This window comes from Mobula hypostoma, chromosome 2, assembly GCF_963921235.1.
Source record: "Mobula hypostoma chromosome 2, sMobHyp1.1, whole genome shotgun sequence".
Taxonomy (NCBI): domain Eukaryota; kingdom Metazoa; phylum Chordata; class Chondrichthyes; order Myliobatiformes; family Myliobatidae; genus Mobula; species Mobula hypostoma.
This window is the reverse complement of record NC_086098.1, coordinates 214,414,148-214,436,989: the sequence shown is the minus strand read 5'-3', so window position 1 is coordinate 214,436,989 and position 22,842 is coordinate 214,414,148. Positions and strand designations below refer to the sequence as shown.

General features: G+C 42.2%; 1 long non-coding RNA gene across 3 annotated transcripts in view; it reads left to right on the top strand.

Moving 5' to 3' along the window:
- Nucleotides 1–22,842, top strand: part of LOC134336775 (uncharacterized) — a 103,324-nt gene that overhangs the window by 48,873 nt on the left and 31,609 nt on the right. For all 3 annotated transcript variants that reach the window (XR_010015882.1, XR_010015880.1, XR_010015883.1), the window contains exon 2: nt 8,188–8,318. This is a non-coding gene — a long non-coding RNA (uncharacterized LOC134336775). The remainder of the gene's footprint in view (nt 1–8,187; nt 8,319–22,842) is intronic.

Sequence of the window (22,842 nt, the reverse complement as noted above, 5' to 3'; positions counted from 1 at the left end):
CCAAACCACCCAGAGATAATAAAATATCCTAAAAAGCATGCCTAGTGCATGGTTAAAATGGCTTTCATATATCTTTTACTAGTCATTAATGTTAGAATTCATTTAGAATGTATTAACCTTCAGGGGATATAAGATAAATCATGGAAATGTCTCAGAGTTGTATCTCTAACTGTTCTCAATCAATGACTGTGTCAAGGTCTGAAGTACTGAAAAATGTGAGTGTTTTCATACCTCATCAGAGGCAAGATTACTATTACTGTAGATTTTGTGACTGTGAATTTTTTTTGTGTTTGTGTGTATGTGTGTGCACATGTTGAAGTGCGCATGCGTTTGTGTGTGTGTGTGAGAGAGAGAGGAAGAGAAAGAATCAGAGGGAGAGAAAGAATGGTATGAGTGTGTATCCATTAGTGTGAGTATGCCAAGTCTAATAGGAATGAAGTATGACCTTAAGAATCATTTCCCTGTTCATTTGGTGCATGACACATAGTGCAAGTACAGCATCAATGTTGGAATGCAGTGAAACTTTAGGAACAGCTAAATGGTAGACATAATGCAAGAGGCTGTTGTGCTTTTAGTGAGAAAATATTCTTCAATCTTGATATACCCTACAGATGGTGGAGTAATGAGTTGAGTACCACTTAGCAGCATACATAACCTCCAATGTACTCTGAACAATTAAATATTAGGAACAAATCGTTTTCTGATGACTGTGAGATAAAGTGGGACATGGTTATGCCACCGAATGTCAAGCAGAAATAATGGGGCCTACAACTGCTGGAAATGATAACTGCTCATGCAACATTATTCTGACACAATTTAATGCCATTTATCACTCAAGAATGAATGTTGGAACTTCTGTATGGAATGCCTCAGTCTGAGACTTTATAATGTGAGTGAGTTTGTATCTGTGTCTCAGTAATATTCTGAAAGTTCTGACAGCATGTCCACAGATTACCTTTCTTTATCATTAGTCACATTCTTCCTTTAAATCTTCCTCCTCCTCCTCCTCCTCATCCTCCTGCCACAGATTGTTTAAGGACTGTGGACTGAGGATGAAACAAAAGTCAACAAAGCCAGAGATTTGCAGAGTAATACAGGGACAGCCTCTGAGTAGTCCATGCCATAGAATGTCATCTTGAGATAGCTGACAGCAATCACTCTTGTGGTCAACGATGACTGTCATCAGGATTCAATGCTGCAGCATTTGCACGAACAATGACAAGAATGAAGAGCCACAGACAGATGGGGAAGCCTGTACTCAATGGCCATCTATCTGGAGCTAAGGCAAGATACAAATATCACAATATTAATGATGACTATGTATTGATAGAGATTATGTTTAATCTTGGAACCAACTACATTTATTGTCGGTAATGCCTGGAGCATTCTGAGCATAACATACTGCATATGGAGCTTATCACTCCGTTATTCTTAGGATAGCCTGAAATCTGTATCCCCACACTTCCTGTTGCCCACTATTCAAGGACAAGGAGATGGATTTCGCTCCTTCATAAGTCTCTGAATTGCTGACTATGACATATGACAACATCTGCCACCACTTGAAATTATCCTGTAGCTAAGGTGTTCATAATGATGGTGATTTTTAGTGGCCCGAGCAAGGACGTATCGCTGAAGCTCTACTCATAGAAAATGGCAACTCGCCACATTTGAGAATCTTACTTTCTAGATGCATTACTCCGTCCGCGTCACAACCGCGGGCACGCCGCAGTGCGGGCGGGCAACTGAATAAATGAGGCATGGTGACACTGGCTGGAGGGAGCAAATATACCTTTTTTGGTATGGACAGATCACAAAAACCTCTCCTGCATTTGTGAGAATATGAGATTTAACTCCCATCAAGCCCAATGGGCTCTTTTTTTCACCCAGTTTAATTTCACCCTCATGTACATTACCACCCCGGCAGCAAGAATACCAAGGCCAATGTTCTCTCCCACCAGTCTGACACCACTGAGGACAACACCAATCCAGAGCCTGTCCTTCCTCACTCATGCATAACTGCTCTAGTGATTTGGTAATAGAAACAGAGTTGAAAGCTGCAGAAATATTGTATCCAGGCCTAGGTGAGGAGTCTCCCATAGAGTGTTGGGGTGGGATAGTCTTCCCATCTGGTTAGCCACCCAGAGATTCCAACAGACCTTGGAATTTATAAAGAGATTATTTTGGTGGCCTTCCATGTCCCAACCTCCAAAAGAGCTACAACCATGACGTGGTTTGGAGGTTTGTGTGCCTCAATGACCCAGAGAGCTATTTTGTCTGGAGTCAGGGCTTTATGCTTTGGCTCTTGGTAAGGCCACCCTTGCCAAACAGGTCAAAAGGTAGAGGCCAGATGAAGAGTGGACCACTGGTCCTCCAGGTTTGGGAGTTCAGCTCATGACTAACAGTCCTGAGCTGAACCCCCAAACCTGAGTCTCCACCTGGGACTTGCATGACTGACAGTAGTAAAAAACAAGAGGAAGCTACTGACACAATAAAGAAAACCCTGAACATGGCCAGAAATGCAGTACTCTCATTGCACTCCTAAACATAAGTTGTATAACCAGCAATAAGGACAATGTCCCAAGATGTCCATAACTTTGTATCTGCTTGTGCAGATAAAGGGATCATGTCAGTGCCCTGGCTGTCAGCTCTGCTCACTGCCTTACTTCATCACCCCTGGTCCCACCTCTTGGTGGATTTTATCTCCGGTTTTCCTCTGTCAGATGGAACACCACCACTCTGGTCGTTGTAGTCTGGATTTTTAAACTCAGCCTGCTTTATTGCTCTCCCCAAACTCCCGTCAGCTCATGAGAAAGCCAGCCTCATGGTTCAGCACGTGTACAGGCTGCACGATAGACACAGTATCTGATTGAGGGACACAGTTCACATCCCATTTTTGCAAGGCTTTCTGGTTATTTTTTGAGAGCCACATCCAGACTCTCATTTATTTCCATTCCAATTGAATGGCTAGACTGACAGAATGAATCAGGAGCTGGTTCTGCCTTGTTTCTTCCAACACTACAACCTGGAGCTCCCAATAGGTTTAGGCAGAGATTGTCCATAATAACCTCCATTTGTCCTCCACTGACATGTCCCCCTTTGAATGCTCAAAGCGATTCTAGCTGCCTTTCCTCCCTGGCCAAAAGATTAATGTGGGAGTTCCCTACTGCTGAACTGTTGGGCTAACTCTGCAAGCACACATAGAGATGGGCCAGGGCTTCCCTGCTGCATCCCCAGAAACAATATACCTGAGAGGCACATTGGCTCCGCTGAGAGCTGAGGCATCTCAGGCCAAGGGAAAAAATCTGGCTGGTGTCTAGAGATCTTCCGGTGAGAGCAGAGAGCTACAGGATGGCCCTACGCTATGTGAGATCATTTGAATTGGAGAAGGCTATCAACAGAGCCTCCTGTAGGCAGAGTCTACCATCGTCCATGAAGATTCACCGAGTATTCCATGTTTCCCAGCTCAAACTGGTGACTTCTTCCCCCTTTGCTCCAGTTACCCCTCCCTTCCCCACCTCTCCACTAGATAGGTAAGTTCCTAGTCTATCCTATGTAGCACACCCTGTCATCCGTCTGGGTGTGAGCAGTGTCCAGTAACTCTTTGATTGGGAGGCATGTGGCCTAGAGGAACGTTCTTGGATTCCAGCTCAAGACATTCTGGTCAAGTTTCTTATCTGGGACTTCTAACAGGCACAAGCCTCTAGTGCCTCTGAACTGAGTCTAGGGTGGGCGGCCCTGTCACAACCGTGGACACCCTGCAGAGTCTGGACGCTCTTGCAGCAGGCAGCTGAAAAAGACACCAATTACGCACATGAGAAAGCACACATTCCAGCCAATTAGTGTTTCTTTGTAATTACATTTAACTCTCTTCCTTTTGCTTCTGTCTTTTTAAGTCTTGGTCGAAGCACAGCAAAAGCAATGTTCCCTGCTCACCTAAGTCAGCATTCTGAGAAAGAGGATGAATGATTTAATGAGGCACTGTATTGAAGCGGTACTAATTTAGTTCCATGTTACTACTTTTGAGCTAGAGTGACAGCATAAGTTTTTAGTTTGAAGTTTTTAGTTAGAGGCCTTGCATTTACAATTTTCCTTTGTTCTGTACAGTTCATATTAAACTCAGTGAACTGCTTCATCCGTGTCTGTGTCTCTCCCTCTGCACTTGTACCATCAAGATGGGCACAGTGGAGAGAGAACAGCTGAAATTGGCTATGAATATCATTGGTCGGGTGGAGAAGTTAAAGTCAGTGGAGGCTCTCACGGTGCAATAGATACTCTCAAAGTGGCAAGCCCACTCTGAGCTGGAAGAGCAGATACATCAAAGTTTCTGGTGAACGCAGCCGGCCAGGCAGCATCTATAGGAGGAGGTACAGTCGATGTTTCAGGCTGAGACCCTTCGTCAGGACTAACTGAAAGAAGAGCTAGTAAGAGATTTGAAAGTGGGAGGGGGAGAGGGATATCGGAAATGATAGGAGAAGACAAGAGGGGGAAGGATGGAGCCAAGAGCTGGAGAATTGATTGGCAAAAGGGATATGAGAGGATCATGGGCCGGAGGCCCAGGGAGAAAGAAAAAGGGGAGGGGGGAAAAACCCAGAGGATGTGCAAGGGGTATAGTGAGATGGACAGAGGAAGAAAAAGGAGAGAGAGAGAAAGAATGTGTGTATATTGCCAATCACCTGTCCAGCTCTTGGCTCCATCCTTCCCCCTCCTGTCTTCTCCTATCATTTTGGATCTCACCCTCCCCCTCCCACTTTCAAATCTCTTACTATCTCTTCTTTCAGTTAGTCCTGACGAAGGGACTCAGCCAGAAACGTCGACTGTACCTCTTCCTAGAGATGCTGCCTGGCCTGCTGCGTTCACCAGCAACTTTGATGTGTGTTGCTTGAATTTCCAGCATCTGCAGAATACCTTATGTTTGGAAGAGCAGATGTCAGCACTCGCAACGACTGTTCAGCAACTCTCAGCAGGCAACCAGAATCAGGTGGCAGCAATTACTACTCTCTCTGCCGCTATTCAGCAGCTCTGCTAGGACAGCTGACCCTCTAGCACAGGCACCTCCTCTATCCTCCTCTATTGCAGATTCATCAGCCTCAGCCCCAAATGTCCCGATTCCCTTGGCTGTTTGTGGATCTGAATCAAGTATTCCTTCATCAGACGGATAGCCAGTGACTCCAATGGCTGCAGAAACTGTATTACCCAGTATGGGGTATTTCAGTATTACCCAGGGTTTTGACCCAAAACATCGACTGTACTCTTTTCTCAGATGCTGCCTGGCCTGCTGAGTTCCACTCGCATTCTGTGAGTGTTACCCAGTTGACTTTCCAAGCCCAGCCAGCTAGGTTCAGTGAGGATGCATGTAACTGGCTTACATGGTGAATCTTTTAGATAGACCTCAGTCAGCCTGTACGGTCCCCTACAAAACCAAAGCTCTCCTGCAGCCCAGTCTGTCCCGCAATTTGTCATTATGCTCAAGTAAATGCTTGACCTTCCAGTACTGGATCAGGAGGCTGCCCACCAACTCCCTGACCTGCGCCAAGGGAGAGGGTCAGTGGGACACTATGCAGTAGGGTTCTGCACTCTTGTGGTTGAAATGGGCGGAACAACACGTTTATCGTCACTACTTACCAGCATGGACTGAGCACTGAGTTCCAGCTTGAGATGGCAGTGCATGATGAGCAGGACAGCTTGGATGATCTGATAAATTTGGCCATTCGCATAGACAACCAGGCAGCTGAGTAGCACAGAGAAGGTATGCCTTGAGCCCCCTTCTCATCAGATCACCATCTGTCTTCACGCAGTTCACAGTCCACGGTGGAGCCCATACCTATCACAAGATAATGATATTGGTGCAGAACCGATTGCTGCCCTACTGTGTCTCTGCAGGACACTTCTGGGCATTGTGTTCAGCAGAACTTTTAGAATGGGAATTCTGATGGGTTGACTCTCACTGCAAGCATTCTCACTACTGCCATGGTGCTCTCCTCATGACACACACCACTGTTTCCATGTGTCAAATGTTTCCTCTGGTGTCTTCAGTTATTCCCCAGATGAGAATGGAGTGATGAAAGTGTGAAAAACAAAACAAAAGCATCCAGTGAGCAGCAGGTCTATGGGTGAAAATACCTTGTTAATGAGAGAGGTCAGAGGAGATTAGCGGGACAGGAAGGCAACAGTAACTCAAATAACCGTGCATTACAACAGTGGTGTGCAGAAGAACATCTCTTAATGCATAACACATCAAACCTTGAAGTGTATAGGCCTCAGCAGCAGAAGACCACATTGGGTTCCTGTTCTGTACCTAATAAAGCATCTACTAAGTGTACATACTGCACACAAAAGCAACATTCATATTTTATCTTTAAGACAGAAAAAGTCTGCTTTTGTTTTGCAAGCATCATTTTTTTTCATGAAAGAGAAGGATTGCTCCCTTGGCAGCTGCCATGGTGAATTAAATTGAAGACAATCTACTCAGATATGATGTGATATCCATGGCTGAGCACACTTCCAGGGAGGTCACAAATACCCTTTGCAGACATGGTTGATGGTAGCCGAGCAGCTTTCCTGGACTTTGACTGAGCATAAGTACTGGGCTGCTTTGCAACCAGCAGTTTCATAAGTAAGTTGACTGACAGCAAGTTACAGACAGATCAAATCACCAAAGCAATATAGTCCAACTTAAGTATCACATGATTAGGAATCAAACGGTGGCTATTTGACAAAATTCCTTTACAAAGAGATCTCATGATGGAGATCTAGAAAAACATGCATAATGACAGATATGTAGAAACGTTGTCAAATAAATATAAAAGAAAGCCCTTATTACATGAAACCACTCATTCCATCACAGACCATTGTCTTTTTCTTATTGGTGGTACAGGTCATGGGTTTGTGAGGAGTTGTGTGAATAGTATATAGGACTGGTACTATGGGCATATTATCTACCTGGTATTCCTTCCTTTCATTACCAGCACATTATGGTAACTAATATCCATGAATCTGAATTAGTGCAGGAAGTTCCATTGATATTGTTCCTACAGGCACTTTGCTTTGCAACTGACAACTAATCATGTAGGTTGTGAGTAAACGTAGTGCGTTTTGCATGATGAAGCTGTCAGGTATCAGTGAAGACAATGGTTATTGAGCGAGGATGGTATTCCAGTGTTATGAACAGTGTTGTCTGGATTTTGTCAAGCTTCTCGAGTGGAATTTGAGGTGCAATAATCTAGGTAAGTCATCACATTCTAGATGTATGCATTGTTGATGGGAAAAGTTTTTATTGGAGTCAAGAGTGCATCACTCCCTGCGATATATTTAACCTCTGACCTGCTCCTGTTTCACACTTCATACATGGCTGGTCTAATCAAGATTCTGGTTTAGTGGTCACTTTCAAGATATTGATAATGAAACAGTCAACAAGTATAATATAATTGAATATCAAGAGTAAGTGATTAGCTGGTTATTGCGTCTCTCTGATGTAGAGTGAATATTACCTGTCATTTATCAGCCCGTGCTTAATCATTGTCAAGGCCTTGTACACACATATCTGGATCATTCCTTGTCTGAGGAGTCATAAATGGAAATAGCACTTGCATTTACAAGAGGTTAATTGGAAAAGACAAGTTCAAGCAAGTTCATCCTTTATGTTAATTGTTCACCACCTTTCACAGATTTAGTCTGGCACCCTTCATAGCTGGATTAGCAGCAGAGTTATCAAGCCATTTGGTGATGGACATTGGTGTATAATATTCAGAACACATCCAGTGATACAGGGCTTCTTCAAATTATAACATGGAGGAGGACTGATTTACTCTCTGAGAGAGGACATTAGCTGGTAGATTCATTGCCCATGTTTGACAACAAGATTAATTTCAATTGGAAGTAAGCCTGCAATTTGGAGTCAACATTGAACGATGATTGTTCCTCCTGCCAACAACATGGCACATCTGCCAGGACTGTCCTGTTGGTATAATAGGACGTACCCAGGGTTTATGATGAATGTGTCTGAGCATTGGCTGGAAATTATCTGAGAATGAAAATAAGGTGAGACATAGTTGTGGCATATTTCGACCACCTCAGAAGTTTGATCACAAAGTCAAGGCTCATACTTCAGTGGAATACTGTGGGATTACAAAAAGAGCATTATAGGTGTTTGATCCCCAAATTTAGACTATTCTGTTTCTTCCAAACTAGGTCCTGGTGCAGTTTTTGGATGGAAGTTAACTCAAAATGATTGAAAACGTACCTCAGGTCTTCCAGACAATAGTTGGGTGGTAGACTTCAACATCTGGTGAAGCCTTGCCCAATCCTACCAGCTCTAAAAGGTGAGTCTGAAGGCCAGTGGCATTAGAGAAATCTGTTACAATGTCAGACTCACACTAAGGAAAGATCAGGAATACAGTCTGCCATCAGTTGCATATGTTGCATTCTTTGCAAACTGCATTCCAGACTTTTCTTCAGTTTCTTCTTTCCTCAATTAAAATCATGTCTTCAGTGAGATTACAAATAAATGAAAGGTAACAAAGCAAGTAATATAATTTCTCTTCTTTCAATCAGCATTCACTGCTAGACTGAACAATCCACGAGAAAGCATCATAGTACATTATATAACAAATACTAAACATTTATCCCAACTACTTGCCATTGCGGGCACCCATTACTGGTGGTGAGAATAGTAAAGTAAAGATAACTAATGATGGATAATACTACACTCCTTAAATCTGGCCTGTCCAGATCTTTAGTAAGAACAATGGTGAAAGAATGGAGTTTCTTTGGCGTCCAAGGAATAGTCTCATAGTGCCTGTCTGCAGAAAAATAGGTAAGAACCCATGAGGGGAATGAATGAATGAAACAACTTTCACAGAATCCTAAGGAATCACAACTTAGTCAACTATGGCTCCGTACTTCTTCCTGATATGGTGAATCTGTATGAGGAAGTTTTTGTCACGTGGGTATCATCAATGGATTTGCTTACTAACGTAGAGGACTTCCAAAACAAAACTTCACCTGACATCTACTTAGATGGTATATGCTAATGGGTCTTGTGCAACACGGTAGATAGTCATAGTCATATTTTATTGATCCCAAGGGAAATTGGTTTTCATTATAGTTACACCAGCCAAGAATAGAGTATAAATATAGCAATATAAAACCATAAATAATTAAATAGTAATATGTAAGTTATGCCAGGAAATAAGTCCAGGACCAGCCTATTGGCTCAGGGTGTCTGACTCTCCAAGGGAGGAGTTGTAAAGTTTCATGGCCACAGGCAGGAATGTCTTCCTATGATGCTTAGTGCTGCATCTCGGTGGAATGAGTCTCTGGCTGAATGTACTCCTGTGCCCAACCAGTACATTATGTAGTGGATGGGAGACATTGTCCAAGATGGCATGCAACTTGGACAGCATCCTCTTTTCAGACACCACTATCAGAGAGTCCAGTTCCATCCCCACAACATCACTGGCCTTATGAATGTTTGCCTTTGATGGTAATGCACCTATTCCACCAGTGGCTTCACAATCTCCTGGCAGTCAAGACATAATCTGGCATAGTCAGGATGGAAAGGGATCTTAACTTTGGTTCTATGCAATGCATAGTGTTGTAGCACATGGCTTCTGTCATTGGCATTCTAAGAACTGGAATCTCAAAATTTCAATTTAGTTATTAATTTAAGCTAAAGCGTAAAGCACCTCAACAATTGATTTTATAGATATTATTTCATTTAATATGCACTGATGCAAACTTAAGTTGGAGGCCTTTTTTTTAGTGAGGGTGGGAATAGGGATAGATTTGTGAGATGGTTGTGGTAGGGATTTTACAGGTGCACTCAACAGAGATTGGGCATTTTTTCTAAGTGTGAACATTATATATGTTCATAGTACACTTGGCACTGGTTCTTATACAGTAGATGCATTGTATTTCATATACATCCAAATTTCATGTTATACTATTGGCAAATATATCATTCAATTGCTATATTGATTTATTATTGTCACATTTCCTGAGGTACAATGAAAAACATGCCTTGTATTCAGTTCATTACAACAGTGCTTTGAAGTAGTAGAAGATTAAACAAAAACAGAGTGCAGAATGAAGTGTTACAGTTACAGAGAAAGTACAGTGTAGGTAGACAATAAGATGCATGGCTTTAATGCAGTAATTTGTGAGGTAAAGATTCCACCTTGTACCAGGGGAAGTTCAGGACCTGTATGCATAATTAAATCAGACACATGAGAAAATAATTTAAAAACTAGCCAGAAGAAAATGGCAAACAATGTGAATTCTAGCAACCAATCCAAATTGCAGGAATGTTCTAAATTGTACAAAAGATATACTATTGAGATTGGCAGCAGAATACTTCCTGGTTGTGTCAAAACAATATGCTGTAGTTGTTGGAAATCTTAAATAAAATAAAATTAATTGTAAATATTCAGGATATCAGGTAGCAAGGTAGCCTCTTCCGAGAGATTTCAGGTCAATGTCCTTTCATCAGAGCACAAATACTAACTGTGCACGATTGTTAATCAGTAGTCGGAGCTGTATTGTACTCATGTTACAACTAAAATATTGTTTGAGGTTTATTCATCTCTGCTTTAAAGAAGGCAGCATGTTGCAGTCACAGATAGATTTCTGTACGGTGACAATCTGAACCCATTAGCTGTGCATATCCTTCTTGTTCCAATTATAGGCCAGGAGCATTAGTAATTCTACCTTTGCGATCTCATGCTTCAGTTTTATAAATAAATAATAGTCTTATGATTTAATTTTCTGTTTCATGGCATTTCTGTCTTTTAAGAATTTGCTAAAATTTAATTTTCTGCTATAATATTTTATTCAATGGGAGTTCATTTTAAATACAACATTCAAAAATTTAAGGAACAAGTAGGGGATAAATTAAACATATCATGTCTGGTTGATTTTTTTCAGTAAATTATTTAAATGCAACTTTTAAATAAAGGTCATGCTTACTAATGTTAAAAAATATATATATAACCTAATGCAATTTGCTGCAGGAACTCATTTGTGAAAATGTTTTTTATTGTCCCGCTGGCTGTTTCCAAGGTAATGTTCCTCACCATTCTTCAAGATAAGCTGAACAATAATAGATAATTAAAATTCATGGTGTTTTAATTATTACCAGAACTCATATTATGTTGAGTATGTGAGGACTTTACAGACCATCTGAGGAAGAACTGTGTTAAATTTATGCTTCGTGCTGGGGATAATGAGAGTAGTTTTCACCTCTGTAGCATGTCATACAGGAAATGATCTGTGTTTTTCTAGAAGAAATTGGCATAAGACCCATGCCACTTAAATAGCTAAACTTAAATTTAGTTAAATTACAAAGCTTCCAGTTAAAAAAAAATGTAGCTTGCCAACTGCGAACTTCACCTTCATTTAAAGAGAAATTGCAGCATCTAAGGAGGAAGTGCTGTTAAAGTGTTAGTGCGATTGATCTGCTGAGCAGCAGGAAGGTGATCCTCTTCCCTTCTAATTGGTAGTAAATGTTACAACATATTAGTCAGTTAGTATGAACAAGTTTTCATCTGATGTAGAAAGAGACTACCTGTCACTTCAATTCTCTGCTCACTCTCGAGAAATCGTGTTATTCCTCTTATTTTCCTGTTAGCTATTTCTCTTACATGCCCACTAATATCTCCCTAATTCTCTTGCCATATACCTAGGTTAGGGTGAATTTACTACACCCAGGTAATCTACCAGCATGTCTTTTATCTGTGCGTTGAAACCACAGAGAAGGTACTGCAGGTCATGATGAAACCTGAATAACTGGAACTGTGTGGCAGCAACACTAAAGGATGGACGAGGGGTGATTGAAAAGTTTGTGGCCTAAGGTAGAAGGAGTCAATTTTAGAAAACCTAGCACATTTATTTTTCAGCATAGTCCCCTCCTACATTTACACACTTAGTCCAGCGGTCGTGGAGATAACGGATCCCTTCTTTGTAGAAGTCGGGGTCTTGGACCTCCAGAAAGTGGTCCACAGCAGAGGTGATTGATAAGTTTGTGTCCTAAGGTAGAAGGAGATGAGTTATTAACTTCAAACTTTCTGCATAATCACTCAAAGAGTTGAACTGCACATGCATGTAATGAGAGCTGTATACCTCATTTCCTCAAAGTTGCTGGTGAACGCAGCAGGCCAGGCAGCATGCAACTTTGATGTGTGTTGCTTGAATTTCCAGCATCTGCAGAATTCCTCGTGTTTACCTCATTTCCTTCTACCTTAGGCCACAAACTTATCAATCACCCCTGCTGGGGACCACTTTCTGGAGGTCCAAGATGCCGACTTCTACAAACAAGGAACCCGTATGCTCCACGACCACTGGACTAAGTGTGTAAATGTAGGAGGGGACTATGTTGAAAAATAAATGTGCTAGATTTTCTAAAATTGACTATTTCTACCTTAGGCCACAAACTTATCAATCACCCCTCGTACCATGAAATATGGAAAATAGGATTGACTATATTGTCCTGCATGGCTATCCCACTATCTAAAAAGATAGTGGCTGATTGTTTAACGCAATCACTCTTTCCTCAACTAACTACACATCCCTCGATTCCCTTTGTATCAAAGAATCTCTGTCTTGAATGTACTGCCATTGCACACCTCGCTATTGAATTCCATAGACTCACCATTCTTATGAAAGTTCAGCATGGTAGGTGGGAAGTAACTGTCAAATCAGCCATGATTTTACTGAATTTCGGATGAGCCTAGGAGGGCCCTGTGGCTGACTGCTGCCTTTCATTCATATACATAAATTTAACATGTTGTGACTGTTAAATTTATGTTTGGAAAATGTTTCTTGGCATTCTGGCTAGGAGAACTTTCACATCTCCTTCATTAAGGAGATAAGACAGGAGAACACATTAACCATTAATATAATACGCACATTTTGCCTAAAAAGTAGGAATAAACAGGTTATAATGCCTGTAGAAAGCATACGAACCTATGGTGTGTAGTTACTGGGTGAGTTGCACTCTGCAATAGATATCACCAACAGTCACTTTTGAAAGTTCTTACCATGGTCTTCTGTTAAATATTTTAAGCTAAAGGAAGCCATCTGAAGATTCGTCTTGTCATGATTTCTTCCCTGATCGGAATACCTTCTTCACTCGTATTACAGTGTGTGATTAGTATTCAGGCAGGAAGTGACAATGCATCTATTACTGAGTTTTCAACATATTAATCATCTCATGTCAGAACTCTACACTATGCCATGATGAGAAAAGTAAAAAGAAGGAATAACTTCAGTTTTCACCTTAGAAGGATTTTTTTTCTGCCTTAATCTGTTCATCACAAATCTGTTGAAGTAATGAAAGGTCCTGAAGATAACTTCATTGTCATCATGTGGTCATAAGGATTTCTCAGCAGACCTGAAGGAATCAGTTAGTCCAACCAAATGGGTTTAGTATGTATTGAAATGCAGATGTATTGCGATAAAAATAACAGTAGTCCCAGTAGACATGGGATAACCAATCATACAATTGTACATTTGAGTACACCAGGTGTATTTTAATTTGTTGTGCTAGGGGTGAGGTGGAGAAAATTAAGGGAATGTCTGTAATAGGGTAAAGACAAAATGAGATTGGACAACACAGATTAGTAGGTGACTGAAAGAGTCTTCTGAAGACTTTTCAGTGGCAGTTAATCTATCTGAAGATATAAATAGGGGGAGAAACAATATGAGAGAGAAATAGGAGAGAGTACCAAACAAAAAGTACCATATATTCCGGAGTATAAGCCGACCCCCCCCACCAACCCCCACCCCCCATTTTCAAGGTTAAAAAAGTGACTTTTTCATATTACCTTTGTATAAGCCAGCCCCTTTTGTAGATGTTTCTGATTTAACCAGAAAAGATCACAAGATCTCACATGCCGGTACTCAGCTTTGCCGGATCCGGAACCTGGAAATTTTGTGACCCAGTACCTGCTGAGAAAACAGGCCTACACATTGTAGAGCATTATAAGCGAATTCTTAATAAATAAATCAGGAAGGGAAATTTTGCATTAGGTCTCCAATGGTAAAGAATCCTCTGGAATGTAACCCCCGTGAAACCATTTAGTGCCCATTTTAATCTCGTTAAAACATAACACGGGGTGGCGGGATCAGTATGGGTACTCAGTATTGAGTTTGCGACCTCCGTGTACAAAAGATTAAAACAAATGCGATATGATGCTGGCTTCAAGCTGAAGCTTGTTGATTTTGCTGAAGGAACGAATAATTCTGCAGCTGATAAGAAGTTCAGTGTAAACAAGAAACAAGTGAGAGAGTGGAAAAAGGCAGAAGACACGCTGAGGAAAATGCCAAAGATGAAATGTGCAAACCGCGGGAAAACATGCCAGTGGCCAGAACTGGAAGAAAATGTTTTGGAGTGGGTGAATCACCAGCGATCGTCTGGATGCATTGTTATCAGAGAAATGATTCGAGTTCAAGCGTTGAAATGGGACAAAAGACACCGTGAGGTCAGAGAAAATGTCAAAGCTACGCGAAGTTGGTGCACCGGATTTATGAATAGATGTGATGTTGTGTTGAGACAAGAAACAAAGATTGCACAGAAAATTCTGTGGGGGTGTTGTTCACTTCCAAAAACACTGCTGGATGGACGAAGCGGGTTGCTTGAAGTGGGTTAAAGAGGTGTGGCATCGACGTCCCGAAGGTTTCAGGAAGGAAAAGTCGTTACTTGTCTGGGACATGTTCAAAGCACACCTGTCAGGTGAGACAGAAGCAGCGTTGAAAGCTGAAAATACAGACATTTCAGTCATCCCTGGTGGTTTGACGTCTGTGCTGCAGCCACTAGATGTGAGTTTAAACAAACATTCAAAGAATTCATGCATTGACAGTGGAACGAATTTGACTCAAAAACAACCAATAAATACGACCTGTCTTCTGTGTATTCGTTTTTCCAAAGTTGGCACCCTCTGTATAAGCCAACCCCCTAATTTTAGGGCCAAATTCTCGGCTTATACACCGGAGTTTACGGTAACTTGATAATATTTCATTGTCAGTGAGGCCAACATTTGAAGTACTATGTAGAGGTTTGTCATTATGTTATAGGAAAGACATGGTTAAAATGGAAGTGCAGAAAAGATTTACAAGGATGTTGCCAGGACTAGAGAACCTGAGTTATAGGGAGAGGCTTGCCAGGCAAGAACTTTATTGCTTGGTGCATAGGAGAATGATGGATGACCTTATAAAGGTTTATAACATCACAAGGGGCATAGATAAGATGGATAATTCTTTCCCATGATAGTGGAGTCAAAAATTAGACGGCATAGTTTAGAAACCTGAGGGATAACTTTTTCACACAGGGAGTGATGAGCATATGGAATGAGCTGCTAGGGGAGGTGGATAAGGCAGATATAATGAAGGTATATGGAAGATGGCACTCAGAAGAATATGAACCAAATGTACGAAGTTGGGTCTAACTGAGTAGGCACCAATGTTGGCATGGATCGTTAGTCTGAAATGTTCTATGACTCTGAGACTCTATAACATTGTTTCTCTGTGCACAGGTGCCACCTATCTGACTGTTGTGCCTGTACAACTGCATATCAAATAAATAATGGCACACACTCAGAGGAGAAGATAACATGTATATTCTCTTTGCAGACAGAGCAACAAAACAATACACATGCGTAAGTCATCAGTCAATAATTAATGCTAAAGGGAGTTATTGTGCTAAAAGAAATAGATCCGTATATTACACCCCCTTTAGATTAATGTAACTTAAAACTGTATATGTAACAAAGCATTCAATTTCCCTTTAACAGACAATATTTAAATAAACATGCTTTCAAAATAACAATTCATAACGAATTTCACTATACAGTCTTTCAGGTGCTTTTTTTCTTTCTTTTAAGATTGCGCCTTTGGACGTGTGGAGTGGCATCAGGTTTGGCAGGCGACTTGTCAAAGATAACTTTCTTTATGACATATGTCACATTGCTGTTTTTGACATGATCATTACTGAGAGATAAGTCCAGTGGATGCAATGTTTCTGTCTTATTGGATGCAGTCGAATCAGGTATGTTCTTCAGCTAAGCATGCAGGATCTAATCCACATGACATCTCCATGTATGATCTTCAACGTCCACTGTGTACATCAGTGCTCTGGTTCTTGTAGCTATCCTACTGGGTGTCCACGTCTTCTCAGTAATCACACATTAGGACTTCCTGTCCAACCTCAATCTCGAAGCTCCTTGCTGACTTACTTGGCAACTGGCTGTACTGTTTATTCTGCACTTCCTTCCATAGATCAGATTTTCGGCCTATAAGAGATCTCAGATTCCTACTCATGAACAGCATTGTAGTTGTTGGATTTGTCATTGCATGAACAGAATTCCGAAATGCAGAAAGAAAGGTGCCCTTTTTGTGCTCCTTGTCTATAGCTTTACTAGACTTCCTGAAGGTTTAGATAAACCTTTCAGTTAACCCATTCGTTGCTCGGTGGTGAGGAGCTGACTTGAAATATTTGATGCTATTTTTCTTTATGAATAGTCTGAAATCCTCTGATGTGTATTGTGGTCTGTTGTCACTCACAATTTGTTCAGGTAAGCCATTTCTGGAGAAGATAGACCACAAAGTGGAAACAGACTTTTCGAATGTGGTTGACTTCACTGGTATGACCTCAGGCAACTTCAAATTAGTATCCACAGCAATCAGAAACATGGAGTCCATGAATAGCCCAGAAAAGTCAATATTCACTCTTTTCCATGGTGAAGATGGCCACTCACATGGGTGTAATGGTGCCTGTGAGGGTGCATTTTGAACTTTGTGATATCCGGAACTGCTTTTCATCAAGCCTTCAATATGTTTATCTATTCCCAGCCACCACACATAGCTCCAGAAGAGACTCTTCATCTTGACTGTACCCAGGTGTCCTTCATGCAGTTTCTCTAACACTCTGGTGTGCAATTTAGAGGGAACCACAACACCAGACCTACACCTCCGTTTTCTTCGACGTACAGACAGTTGGATTCTTCTCACTGAGAACTCTGGAAACATAGCATTACCATGAGCTGGCCATTCTAGCACAGTGATTTCATGGACTTTTGACAATGTCAGGTCATTCCTTGTTTCCCTTTGTATTTCAGAATTTGTTACCAGAAACTGGTGCACCAATGGGGTGTGGAATACCTCCGCTAGGTCATAGAAAGAAGATTTTTCTTCTTCAGTTGTCAACAGTGGAAGTCGAGACAAGCTGGTAATATTGCTGTGTTTCTTGGTACCATTGAACCCTAAGTCATGAGAGTGAGCTCCTAGGAAAAGTGGCCGAAGTTGCAACTGGGTAACAGACATCATTGGGATTCCCTTCCTGGGATGAAAAATGGACACAAGTGGCTGGTGGTCTGTCACTGAGAAAACTTTTGTCTGTAGAAGTAGTGGTGGAACTTCTTTACTCCCCATACTAATCTAAGGGCTTTTCAGTTGCACTCATCAGTGATCTTGAAGCAAATACAACTGGACATTTGTCTCTTACTGGTTATTAGTCTCTTTGTTTCCTTGAATGCCCTTTCACATCTTTCTGACCACTCCCTCTTTGCATTTGGGCAGGGCATTCAATGAGTGCAGAACCGTAGCAAGATTTGGGAGAATCCGTGGAAGTAGTTTACAATGTCCAAGTATGACCTGAGTTGTGACATATTTTCTGGTTTGGGTGCCTGCAGCACTGCTTCAATCTTCTTTTGTGACTTATCTAAGCCATGCTTGTCAATGAAATGACCACAATATGAAATTTAATTCTTAAAAAGCTCCCATTTGTCTTTCTTTGCATGCAGACCATACTCACTCAGCCTGGCAAGCACTTTACAAAGGTTCTGGAGGTTTTCTTCATCATTCTTGTCAGTTACGATGCTGTTGTCAAGGTAACATTGTGTTCCTAAGATATCTTGGAGCACTTAGTCCGTTTCTTCTTGCCAAATTGCTCGAACTGATGTGATGCCAAAGACAAGATGATTATACTGGAACAGCTCCTTGTGAGTGTTAATTGTGAGGAACTCTTGACCTCTTAATTTCCATTTGCAGATAGGCTTGTGACAAGTCAACCTTTGAAAACCTCTCCCCGCCTACCAAACCTCTCCCGCAGAACAGGGTTGATGCTCATTTTGAAATCCCCGCATATGCAAACAGCTCAGGCCTTCCCTTTCCCTTCCACAGATCCCTGAAAGCTGCCTCACAGGTAGCTAGGGTAGTTAAGAAAGCTTATGGGGTGTTAGCTTTCATAAGTCAAGGATAGAGTTTAAGAGTCACGAGGTAATGATGCAGCTCTATAAAACTCTGGTTAGGCCACACTTGGAGTACTGTGTCCAGTTCTGGTCACTTCACTATAGGAAGGATGTGGGAGCATTGGAAAAGGTACAGAGGAGATTTACCAGGATGCAGCCTGGTTTAGAGAGTATGGATTATGATCAGAAATTAAGGGAGCTAGGGCTTTAATCCTTGGAGAGAAGGAGGATGAGAGGAGATATGATAGAGGTATACAAGATATTAAGAGGGATAGATAGAGTGGACAGCCAGCGCCTCTTCCCCAGGGCACTACTGCTCAGAACAAGAGGACATGGCTTTAAGGTAAGGGGCGGGAAGTTCAAGGGAGATATTAGAAGAAGGTTTTTTACTCAGAGAGTGGTTGGCACGTGGAATACACTGCCTGAGTCAGTGGTGGAGGCAGACACACTAGTGAAATTTAAGAGACTACTAGACAGGTATATGGAGGAATTTAAGGTGGGGGTTATATGGGAGGCAGGGTTTGAGGGTCAGCACAACAATGTGGGCTGAAGGGCCTGTACTGTGCTGTACTATTCTATGTTCTATGTTAAATGGGATACCTAAGTCCCTCATCAGCTGTTCAGAGAATCAAATTTAGGCTGATTAACATCAGACTGGTCTTACATATTCAGGAATTCAAGCAAGAGGAGATAATATGACCAAACTCACTTAAAGGAGCTGTCCTGCTGGAGAGCCACGGCTTCAGTGCCGACGTAGAGTGCTGTCCCCTACACTTCCACACGGACTCCCCAGCAGGACAGCAGGTCCAGGCCAAGGATGCAGGACTCCTGGATGTCAGCTAGCCACACCTTATGCTTCATTGTGTTTTTCCTCAGTGCGATGCTCAGAAACCTCTTCAACCTCATCACCGCACATTCACCAGTGACTGTAGCCCAGCTGGACCACCATCGTTTTCACCCAGGTGGGGATAGCTGGTCCGTGTTGGGGAGGACACCAGGATGGATGATAGTGATGGTTGACCATGTGTCCATCAACACATGGAATCTGATGCCGTCCACCATGCAGCCCATGTATAAGCCTTGTCCTTCACCCAAATAGCCCAGTCAGAAGGGCAACAATGGAGAGATTCTTCTGGAGGTCTTGGGCAGCACTGCCCACTCAGTATTTTCTGACGGCTGTGCTGAGTTGTGTTGTGGTGTGGCATGGGGCAGTCCTGGGGCCAAACGGACTGATTCACCGCACTGGTAGCAAAGATCATTTCGTGGCCCATGGCGGGGTCAGCGTGGCACTGGTTGGACCTGTCTCACAGGCTCCTCCTCATTCGTTTCCTCCTCTGCCTTGGTGACACAAGCCCGAGCTCACGCTGTGTGGGGCGATGCTGGAACACCTTGGGGGACTAAAATTGCTTCTGCCTTCTCTGGCTCTGCCAGCGCCTCAGCCAGCGATGATGGTAGTGTCAGCCAAATGTTCAGCCAAAGGCACCTTGGCGTTAGCATCATTACAAAGGCGTGGAGGATAAAAGCACTTCCTGGGCTGCAGGAGGGTATCGTGGGTACTGATGTCAAGCACAGTGGCGGCGATCTGCTGCAAGCACCCCCAAGCTTTCACCATATAGTGCCATTGGCTATACAGTTCTTCTCTCATTGCTTCCACCAATGGTTTCTGCTCTAAACGCTGTTCCAGCACCACTACACCCTGTAGTCACGCTAGGTTGAGGATGGCCCACGGGCATCTCCCTACAGTGCCAGGGCAAGTAACCCCACCATGGTGCCCATCCTCCCATGCTATGGCATCTTGGGTTTCCCCAATGCAGATCACAACGTAGGTGGATGACACTCTCGATTTTCTACCCCAGGTTGAGGAGCCTAGGTACGCTTGCTCTATCAAGGCTCCCTAGGAAGGCACGATGCTCAGTTCCCAGATCCTCCCTCTGGGTCTCGTCTTCATGGGCCCGGACCAGGGGTGCAAGGGAGGCATACTACTCACTCTCTTGTCTTATTCCCCGGGTCTTAAGGCACTCCATCTGAACTCATAGCTCTTCAATCACGTTGTCAATTTTAAATCCCTCTCCTGACACCAATGTCGCGAGTATTTGGTCCATAATGACAGACAAAGAAACTCTGTTTTATTGTGGTAAAAACACAACAGACCTGGCACCATGACCTGGAGAGTGAATCCAACCAGCCTCATACAGAAAGGGGAGGTGACCATCACACACCCCGGTTATAGTTAGGGTGACCCACAAGTACACAACGGAATAACTGTACAACCCAAGCTCCAATGTAACAATAAGTGAACTGGAACTTCCCACTACGATGCCGCAAAGACATTTTAACACAAGAACAATAAACAGTGCTGGTTATCAGAAATGCGGGTGAGCTGTCAACCACGTCCCCAGAGCGTCACAAAACTTTAGAATAATATGGCAGAGTCCTGTTGATATTGATAAATAATATTGATAATTAGGCAAATTATGATTATATGTATCAGTTAATTAAAATGATTTTATATTTTTATTGAGTGCTTAATGTTTACCTTGCTCCATCTGTACAATGAGAATTTAAATAACCTCATGACTCTGTTAAATAGTATTTGCTGGTCAGTATAATTCCACCTAACTGTTAATGGAAAATCTGCTCACAAAACCTAATTTCATTTTTAAATTGTTTTCTTTATTTTATGAAGGACAATCTACAATTATCATTGGAGTTACTAGTAAAAAGGCACAGCTTGGGTTTCTACAATGATTTGCATTAGATCCTAATCTTTGTACTAAAAGCAGTCTTAAATACTTTCAAGATGAATTATTTGCCATTGAGAATATTCAACAATAGCCATTTTTCGCTTTCAAACATTTAACTCATATTCTGGGTGATGCTAGACACATGTGTTGAAATATTTTTTATATTTATAAATTTACTAAAGATCTACTCTTCCTTTTGAGTCAAATATTGGAACAATAGATATCATTCCCAGTTGAAGATTGTTAAAAAGTCCCAAACTCTTAGGAGACAGGGTGTATCTCAATAAAATCACCACCAATGGTTACACTGTGAATAATTTGATGAGATTTACAATAGTTACAGCTCTCAAAACTTCCTTTTTTTTGTGTGTGGCATGGCTAAGGCAACTATGATCTACTGAGATCTGAGAAAACCTTTTCCATATTTGCCCCAGTTAGTATCCATGCTGCTAAAAATTGTGTGTTCATTTCAGATCCTGGTTTCTCATTCCATAATCTCCTCCCAACAAATAGAGTTTCTGATGTCCCACAAGGGCGTGGGTATGAGTCCAAAACATTTCAAGAAGATCAAGTGATGAGCTCAAAGATTTATGAATTCTCTATTGTATGGAAGTTTGGGTTTCTTAGCAAGTCCTCCTTATATAGGATGATAATCACACATTCCCCAAATTGCCATGTGATGCTTCACTACCAGATGAACTCAAAGCCTTCTATGCACGCTTTGAGAACACAACTACAGCTGTGAAGATCTCTGCTGCACCTGTTGACCCTATGATCTCTGTCTCAAAGGCCGATGTTAGACTGTCTTTAAAGAGCGTGAACCCTCGCAAGGCAGAAGGTCCCGATGGAGCACCTGATAAGGCTCTGAAAACCTGTGCCAACCAACTAATGGGATTATTCAAGTACGTGTTCGACCTCTCACTGCTACGGGCAGAAGTTCCCACTTGCTTCAAAAAGGCAACAATTATACCAGTGCCAAAGAAGAATAATGTGGGCTGCCTTAATAACTATCACCCGGTAGCACTCACATCGACAGTGCTGAAATGCTTTGAGAGGTTGGTTATGACTAGACTGAACTCCTGCCTCAACAACAACCTGGACCCATTGCAATTTGCCTATCGTCACAATAGATCAATGGCAGATGCCATCTCCATGGCTCTTCACACGGCTTTAGATCACCTAGACAATACAAACACCTACGTCAGGATGCTGCCCATCGACTATGGCTCAGCATTTAATACCATCATTCCCACAATCCTGATTGAGAAGTTGCAGAACCTGGACCTCTGTACCTCCCTCTGTAACTGGATCCTTGACTTCCTAACCGGAAGATCACAGTCTGTGCGGATTGCTGATAACATATCCTCTTCGCTGACGATAAACACTGGCGCACCTCAGGGGAAGGCGCTTAGCCCACTGCTCTACTCTCTGTATACACATGACTGTGTGGCTAGGCATAGCTCAAATACCATTTACAAATGTGCTGATGATACAGCCATTGTTGGTAGAATCTCAGGTTGTGAGGAGAGAGCGTACAGGAGTGAGATATGCCAACTAGTGGAGTGGTACTGCAGCAACAACCTGGCACTTAACATCTGTAAGTCGAAAGAGCTGATTGTGAACTTCAGGAAGGGTAAGACGAAGCAACACATACCAATCCTCATAGAGGGATCAGAAGCAGAGGGAGTGAGCAGCTTCAAGTTCCTGGGTGTCAAGATCTCTGAGGATCTAACCTGGTCCCAACATATTGATGTAGTCATAAAGAAAGCAAGAAAGCAGCTATACTTTATTAGGAGTTTGAAGCGATTTGGTATGTCAATAAATACACTCAAAAACTTCTATAGTTGTACCGTGGAGAGCAT